General features: G+C 42.4%; 1 non-coding gene across 1 annotated transcript; it reads right to left on the bottom strand.

The window, feature by feature from the left end:
* Nucleotides 1–2,837: 2,837 nt before the first annotated feature.
* On the bottom strand, nt 2,838–2,970 carry LOC116659927. The gene has a single exon (XR_004315299.1). It is a non-coding gene; the product is annotated as a small nucleolar RNA SNORA31 (small nucleolar RNA).
* Nucleotides 2,971–8,383: the final 5,413 nt, after the last annotated feature.

An 8,383-nucleotide genomic window follows, 5' to 3' on the forward strand; every position in this document is an offset into this window, starting at 1 on the left:
TCCCTGAAGTGAAACCCAGGGAACGATTTATTGGTTGATGGATTTGAGGCTTCCAGCTTAGCAGAGCTGGGAAACGTATGGCAAAGATAAACACATTAGAAATTTGTGGCTAATTATTAGGGAGTTAATTTTATTTCATTCAGGATATGATAATCAAGTGAAAAATCACTTTAATTTTCTGCTATTGAAGTTAATGATGCATCGACTGATATGTGAGCATGGCCATCTGCATCTTGGACCACGCTGTGGCTTTCTACCAGTCTTGAATCCTCTGAGGGTCCTGAACTCCTGGATCAAAATAAGCAAAGCTTCTTTTTCCCAGCCATACAATTCCTTGGCCCAAGTGGGAAAGATTTGATGAGGCTGAGGAATCTCTGAGAGCACTAAGAGTGTTACCAGAGAGTAGGTTTTTGTCTTGTCACAGAAAGAATTCAGAGAGAAGACGTGGAGGTCAAGAAAGCAAAGTGAGGACTTATTAAGCCATAGTACGCACTACAGGAGAGAGCTGGCAGACCCGGGTGCCCTGAGTTTCTTTGGCAAGCTGATTATATGGGGTGTAAAAATGAATGAAATGAATGGGTGGAATACTCATTGAGGAGGGAGGGGTTTGGGGTGGTATTTCCTGATTTTCATCCCAGCTCCACCTTCCCATGGGGAGGAGGCATTTTTGTCCTTATTTAATCTGATGGGAAGTGTCATGGTGTAGGTGCATGATGGGTACTTCTTATCTGCAAGGCTAATTTTATTGTAATGAGGGCATAATAAGCAAAAGGTTACATTCGGATGCCGGAGATTTCTGCCTTTTCCCACCTCTCTTTGTTGGCCTCTAAGACACTTGTCACCCTGAAATGTGTGATTTCTTATCAGTCCAGAGGTTCCTGCTTTTCTTTGTCTGCCCCTGTATCTGGGTATCTGTTTCCTTCTTCAGGTTTGGGAAATTTTCAGTCGTAATTTTATCAAATACATTTTCTCTCTCTTTTGTCCTTTTGGGGCTCCTATAATGCAAATGTCAGTATGCCTGATGTTGTCCCAGAAGTCCCTTAATCTGTTCTCATTTTTTAAAATTTGTTTTTCTCTTTGCTGCTATGATTTCCATTATTCTATCTTCTAGATCACCTGTGCATTCTTCATTATAACCTAGCCCGCTGCTAATTCCTTCTGGTGTGTTTTTCATTTCAGTTACTCTAGTCTTCAGTTCTGACTGGGTCTTTTTTATATTTTCTAGTTCCTCTCTCTGAGTTAACCTATTCTTTCCCCTAATTCTGCCAGCATTTTCATTACTGCTGCTTTGAGCTCTTTATCTATCTGGTAACTAGTTTCTATTTCATTACTTGTTTATGCAGGGGTTTTCTCTTCTTTAAATTGCAACAAATTCCTCTGTCTTCTGATTTTGCTTAACATTCTGTGTGTCTCTGAAATTAGGTGAAAGGGTTATCTATTCCAGTATTATGGGACCAGTACACTCTGCCTGTGCCCAGTGGCGTTGGTGGGAGAGCTCGATCTGACATGAACATGAGTCACGTCTTCCTCCAGGAGGTGAGGCTGGGGATGGAGGAGCTAGATCCAGAGCCAAGTGTGAGCTGGGACTTCTCTGCTCAGTGGCTGATACCACCCTATTGGGGGTGGGGGTGGGGTCTCAAGTTGCTGGAGCAGAAGCCAGGAGGGTCATGTCCAAGCTGGTTCCATTCCTTCTAAGTGTGTGCTTGCCCACCTCCCAACACTGGCATCTTCACCTCAGAGGGGAGCAGGGCTGGAACAGGTGGGGCAGGAGTGAGGGCTTGGTGTGGTTCAGGGTTCAGGCTGTGGCAACATAGCCCTAGTCAGAGTTCCAGACTGCCCTGGATGCCCTGCCTCTGTAAGTGCCTGCAGAGGCTGTCCCTGCCCCGTTCAGATGTCATTCTGGTCCGAGCTGGCTCTGTCCTTCACAACCATGCACTCCCCTCAGCTGCTGAAGCCCTTGCTCTGGTGTGGAGCTGTGGGGAACAAGAGGAGCTCGAGTGGTAGATCTGGGCATGGGCTGTGGTGTTTCCAGCCCCAGCTGGAGTTCCGGACCGCGTCCAATGCACTGCCCCTGCAGTGGCTGCCCGTGCCCCGTTCAGCTCCATGCATCACAACTGCACCCTCTCCTCAGCTGCAGCAGCCTCGCCCCCGTGTGGAGCTTCGCCGCAGAGCAGGCGGGGTCAGAGCAGGTGCTCGGTTCAGGCTGGGGCGGTCATGAAACTGGCCAGAATCTTGCGCAGTTTCAGTCTGCTTCCTCTCCCTTGTTTTGGGAGTAAGCAAGTGTGTGCACACTATTTACGAGCAGAGTCTATGTTTCCTGCAGTCCTCTTATTAGTCCCTCTGGTTTTCAAACCAGCTGAGGAGACTTGTCTTCCTGGTGTCAGACTCCAGGGCTGAAGCACCTAATATGATGCCCTAGCTGCTTACTCCCCAGGGAGGACCTCCGAGCCCATGTAACCCCCCTCCTCTTCTGTGTCCCCTCTCAGGGGCCCAGGACGTGACCTGGTCACTTCCTTTCCTTTCCCATCTGATTTCACGTGGTGGTTTCTTACAGTCTTGGTGGTACAAGAGCCTTTATATCAGCCTCCAGTTAGTTGTCAGAGAAAGTTGCTCCACATATAGATGTCCATGTAGATGTATTTTTCATGTGTTCCTGGGGGGAGGTGAGCTCAGTATCCTTCTCTGCCATCCTCATCTCTACTCCAACTCCTTTTTTTAAACTCAAAATTTCTATTCTTTTGTTTTTCGAGTGAAAAAGTCTCTTCACTGTTTACAAGGTTACTTCTGAGCTGCAAAAATTCTCTCCTTGTTTTCCCCTGTTTCATCATGTTTCCCCCATGTCTTTTCCCCATTCAATCTTGGCTGCCACAATCAGACAGACAGAAAGCACAAGAATACTTTTCTTCTTGCCTCTTAGTGGGAAACTTAGCAGGAGATAGTAACTGCCCCAGGTTTGTCAAATAGATACATTTTTAGTTGATTTTTGAATTTTCAGCATCCATAACAGTGCCTGATCGATGGCAAGTACTTATAAATATTTGATAATGAATTTAATTCAACACTTGAATGCCTGCTAGGCTTTGGGGATATGAAAAAGAAGTTAGAATATATACATGTCTTGGAGTACCTTGAAGTCTAGTCAGGAATAATTATATAAGTAGAAAAATTTATAAGAAAACATGAAAATGCCCATAATAAAGTTGTGCAAACAGGGAAATGAAAATATATACTATGAGAAAAAGTAGAAGGAGATTAAGTTTGGATAGGTAGGTGGACAGGAATCACAAAAATCAAGGATGATTTCCTGAAAGAACATTTGCACTGGACCCTGAATGACGGATAGGTTTTTTTTTCTTAAAGAAATGTAAGCATATTTGAACATTTGGAGTTTTTTTTTTCCTTTCCTATGTGTGTCATGTAACTTGCCTCAGAAAATCCTATTGGATGGGAGCTAGTTGCAGTCTCTCCTGAATATTTTCAAGAAATAAGTTAATTTTCAGTCCAAAATATCAGTGCCTTTACAGACCAGCTGCTCTGCAGCACCAGTGATAAAGAGAAGGAGCAGGATGGAAGGGTCCTGTGTGCCTTGAGACAGAAATTGTCAGTGTATTCCCGAAGGTGAAAACTGCATAGTGAGTAAAAACCTAAGTAAATGAATCTGAAAACAACTGACAAACAACAACAACAACAACAACAACAACAACAACAACTAGAGTAGCCTTCAGTGGGTTCCTTTTTGCATAGGAAAGTGGAAAATAACTGTGGGAAACCATTATAGAAACGACAGGAAATCCAAACGGTGCTGCAGCAGCCCATCCCTCAAGAATCCCAGAAACATCCCACCAGGAGGACGGAGACCTATGCTAAAAAAAAAACCTACTTGGAACCGAATTCATGTTGTTTAAGGTGGGAACGCTGTTAATCCCAGTGATAATGCAGATTCAAATACTTGTGAGACAGGGAGAGATCCAGAGGGCATAGACCAAAAAAGAACTGTGAAAGCAAATACAGGTGAGGATGACACTTTGGAAAGCGAAGCCCAGAGAGCTTTAGAAGAGAAGATGATAGAAGCAGGAAGCTTTGCTGAATCAGGCTTAGCCCAGAGAAGTGACACCGAAAGGTAATAGAGATCTACATGAAGGAAAAAACAGCATCCTCAGTGGTAAAGAGGCATGTGAAAATAAAGGTATAGATATATTTTTCATAATTATGTAAAAAGATAAATGACTGATTAAAGCAAAAATTATAGGCAGTAAATACTAGTTTTTGCAAGGTTCATGTATTTTATTTAAGTAATCCACCAGGGGTTGAAGGGGAAAGGAAAAATAAAAGAAGAATTTCTAGAAAATGAAATGAAGATAAACAGACTTACTTATCAGTGCCTCTGAGATCCATCTACAAGTAAGCGGTAAGAGAAAAAAATCATAGGCATCAAATACCAAAATCAATGAAAAAGAAAATACATTAAACATACAACCAAAAAGCCAGAAAAAGAGCAACAATTAAACAGAGTAGATGAAGAAATTTAAAATCATAAAAGCAGAAATTTATAATAACAAAAACATTTTAGGTCTAATTACAAAACACAAAGCTAATTGTTAAGAAAATCAAGAAAATAGACAATCCATTTGCATTGGCTAATCTAAAGGGAAAGGGGGGGTTAAGGAGAGAGGGAAAAAGAAAGAGGGTAAGGGAGAAAACTCTTGTTTCCTGGTAGAGGGACTGAGGGATATACATTCGTGCAACACTCCTAGCCTCTCTGTGCCCTGGAGGGGAAGGGCTTGCCTGATGGGTGACTTTGCAGAAAGTGAGAACTCACTTGACACCACTGGAGTTGGCTAAGTGCTCATTATTACTCTGAAATTTAATAACCAAGGGAGGAGAATAAACAATTACCTGGCCTTTCTGGTTTGAGCTGTGTTTCAGCAGTGAACTTATAGGTTTCCTGGCTAAAGGAGAGTTCTTCTATACAGAGTATTTTCCACAAATACATACAAACAAAAGAATAACATTAGAAAGTCGTCCTTTTACAAACCCAGTGAAGTAACTGATTCAGACAGGAGTGATCAGTCATCTCAATGGTGGCATGCAAATTGGGGTCCCTGTGAACAACACCTGAAGAATGTGTTAGAAATAAAAAACGTTGGTTCCTAGCCCAAACCTACAAAATCAGGAACTCTGGGGGTGGAGCCCAGGAATCCTGCAGTAACAAGCTCTCCGGGTGACCCTGATAGATGGCAAAGCTTGAGAACTGCTTTATGCCGCACTGGCTCACATTATTTCATTCTTTAGAGAAATCAAGGAGGATTAGGGCTAATCCAGGGACATCCAGGTTTCCTATCCAAACCCTTGGTTTTATTGCTTTTGTATTTGGGGGGCTCAGTAATGCTATTCTGTCTCTTCTTCCTTTGGCTCTGACCTCTCAGGTAAGACTGTGTCTCAAAAACAAGTGCAGAAAGGTCAGAGAGGTCTTTTCACTTCAAATTGACTACTTGGACTGTTAGATAGTAATTCTGATTTCTGAGGCTTCCTTAAGGAACTGGGACAGATTGAGTTAATCAAATTTTCTAGCCTGCTTTGATTCCCCGACAGCCATACAGACCTGGCTCCTGTCAGTTTGAATTTCTGAGCTTTTATTTTTGTCAAGAAAATTGGATAATGTATTCATGTGCTTAAAAGCCGCTTGCAATCCTCTTAGCAAAATGACCTGTATGTGACAGAAATGGTTGCACCAACAATCCGTGCATTGCTTTGAGGTTTTTATTTGGCTGTTACAGTGTTTACAGGTATTTTGAATTTGTACACACTCCTGGAGGGCTGAGTCTTGAATTTCGTGGTGTTCTCTTTGTAGCAAGCCAAATGCCGCATGCCTTCAGGTATTAAATTAGTGCATTTTGATGATCAGGTGGCTACGAAGAAAACACTAGTCCTCTTTTGAAATATATTTTTTGAAATGTGTGTTTCACTGGCAGTCCTTCAGGTTCAACGTCCTTGAGGTAGTAAAATCTTCCAAATACCTGCAGCCTGAATTTCTCCGTCCATGTGAAATAAATCACAATCATATGATAGTATTTCTTCTCATCTCTCCCCAAGTGCTTGGCAGAAATTCCTGCTCACTACCCCAGTATTTCTCCCAATGAGTTCTGTAAGTCCCCAGCTGGTGTGTCACTTGTGAGTGATCAGCCTTGTTGTCTTCTGTGCCCTGTGGGGTTTGCCTTTATTTGCCCCCCAAGTCCTACTCCTGCCTCCTACAGTGATGTCTCCAGGTAGAGTCAGTCCCAAAGCAGCAGCTAAGTGAATGGTGCCTGTTGTGGAAAATGATGGATGGTGTCAAAAGAGCTGCCCCTAATCTCTGCTCTCCATACGCACACTGCCAAGGAGCCTCGCTGACCATGTGGATAAGGCGGCATTCCCCATTGCTGCCCGGTGCCCCAGTGCTTGATACTTGTCCCATATCATGACTACTTAATAGGATTAGCTTTTTGTAGTTTTTTGCTGGATCTTCCATAGCAGCCCACTTGCCCTTAGAGGCTGTCATAGGACTGGACTGGTACATTATCAGAGTGACACATTCAGTACTCATGATCTTACCTCCCTTCCGTTTATTTGTTTCCAAACTCATGTACTCAGATCTCAAGCTTTGGGATGCAGTTCTCAGACCCCACTTCACCAGTCGTGCAGACGTGTCCAGATGTGTCTGAATGCTTGGATAAATATAGCTTGCGGGCACCATATTGTAATCCCTGCTTTAGATAAAATTTGGGGGGTTGGAATATGATGAGTCTAAATTAAAGAAAAATATTGGATCTGACTCCTTGGAGTCCATCTGAGAAAAAGTAAATAGAAGAGGACTCTAAATGCAAGGGAGGGGAGTAGCAGTGAAGTCCCATAAACTCTAGAAGCAGGTCTTCATTTATTTGTGCATTCAACATGTATTTACTAAATACTTACAACATTCAAGACCAGGGATTGCAGATAGATTCCATCTTGATCAGTTGGTGGTCTGATCAAGTCTGTGGTTGCTGCCTGGAGCAGTCTGTATCTACATGTGGGCTCAGCAGGAAAGTGTCATGAATGATTAGCGACGTCTGCTAGGGAGGAAGGAAAAGGTAGTTGTGGCAGCAGGCACACCAGGTTTTTGTGGTCCCTTTTCCAGTCTCTGGAGATACAGTAATAAATAAGACACATGCATATTTTTAAGTAGCCAAAAATGCCCTGGCAACAGGAATTCACAGGAATTTTATTTTTATTTATTTATTTTTTGCTTATTTTGTTTATTTATTCTTTGCTTATATTTCTTTTCCAAGAGATGTCCTCAATCATTCAAGCCAGCTCTGCTCATCTTGGCATGTGCTTGGGTTTGTCTTCTCCTGATTCAACATTTTCATCCAGATCTACAGCCTCTGCAGCCTGTCACATAGCCTCCCTCCTTGTAGTTAACGCACAAGATTAGTTCATCTCCTGCCCAGAGGAATTGGAAATGACGTTACAAAGAAAAATTGCCCTCCACCTCAAGGAGCTGTCCGTCCTGGAACAATCTCAAAAAGTTCAGCTCCCCACAGTATAATACAATTTGACATCCTAATTAAAGTAACCACAGAGGAGAGTCAGAGAGGGAATGAAAGGAAGAGATTCACATTTCAAGCAGCAAAGGAACATCTTTTTGTTGACTTGCGTGCAGATGAAAGAGACCTCAGCCCCCAAAGCTAATTACCTACAGCATTAATTCAGGATGTGAGAGACAAAGGATGCACCTTTGTAAAAATGCCCCCAAGACAGTCAATTGAAGCTGATTAGCAAAAGCAAAGCCAGTGGGGAGGGCTGGGGAGTGCATGCAGGGGGTTGTGATTCACGACGTCTTGTCTAGTTTCCCAAAGAAATTACCAGCATGTGAGTTCTATAAAAATCGATTAATCATCTGAAGCCAGATGCACCCTTTATTGAACCTGGCTCTTCCTTATTAAATATAGTGATTAGAACCAGAAATAAGGAAATAATTCATAGAATGATCCATCATTATCCCTATATACTTTACTGCTAATGAGGCAAAACTACTTTTTTATTCAATAGGTATAGAGGTAATCACATATAAAAACAAAGCATCATTTCAATTTCCTGATACAACTAATGGATAAATACAGTGTTTATTTAAAAACAAGGCTCTCCTTCACCTCCACAATCAAAGTAATTAAAGCATCTGGGTTGCTTTCCTTTTGATTCTTAATAGGGGAAACTGTCATCCTGGTTTTGCAGATGGCAAAATTCCATACCGTGCTTCATCTGCTTTATAAGAAAAAAACTGCCTTTGCTAATGAGTACGTGTTGCCTGTGTTACGTCTTCATACTGTTTCTTCAGTGAAGACTTACTGTCTTGCTTTCCTAA

The sequence above is a fragment of the Camelus ferus genome, chromosome 25, assembly GCF_009834535.1.
Source record: "Camelus ferus isolate YT-003-E chromosome 25, BCGSAC_Cfer_1.0, whole genome shotgun sequence".
Taxonomy (NCBI): domain Eukaryota; kingdom Metazoa; phylum Chordata; class Mammalia; order Artiodactyla; family Camelidae; genus Camelus; species Camelus ferus.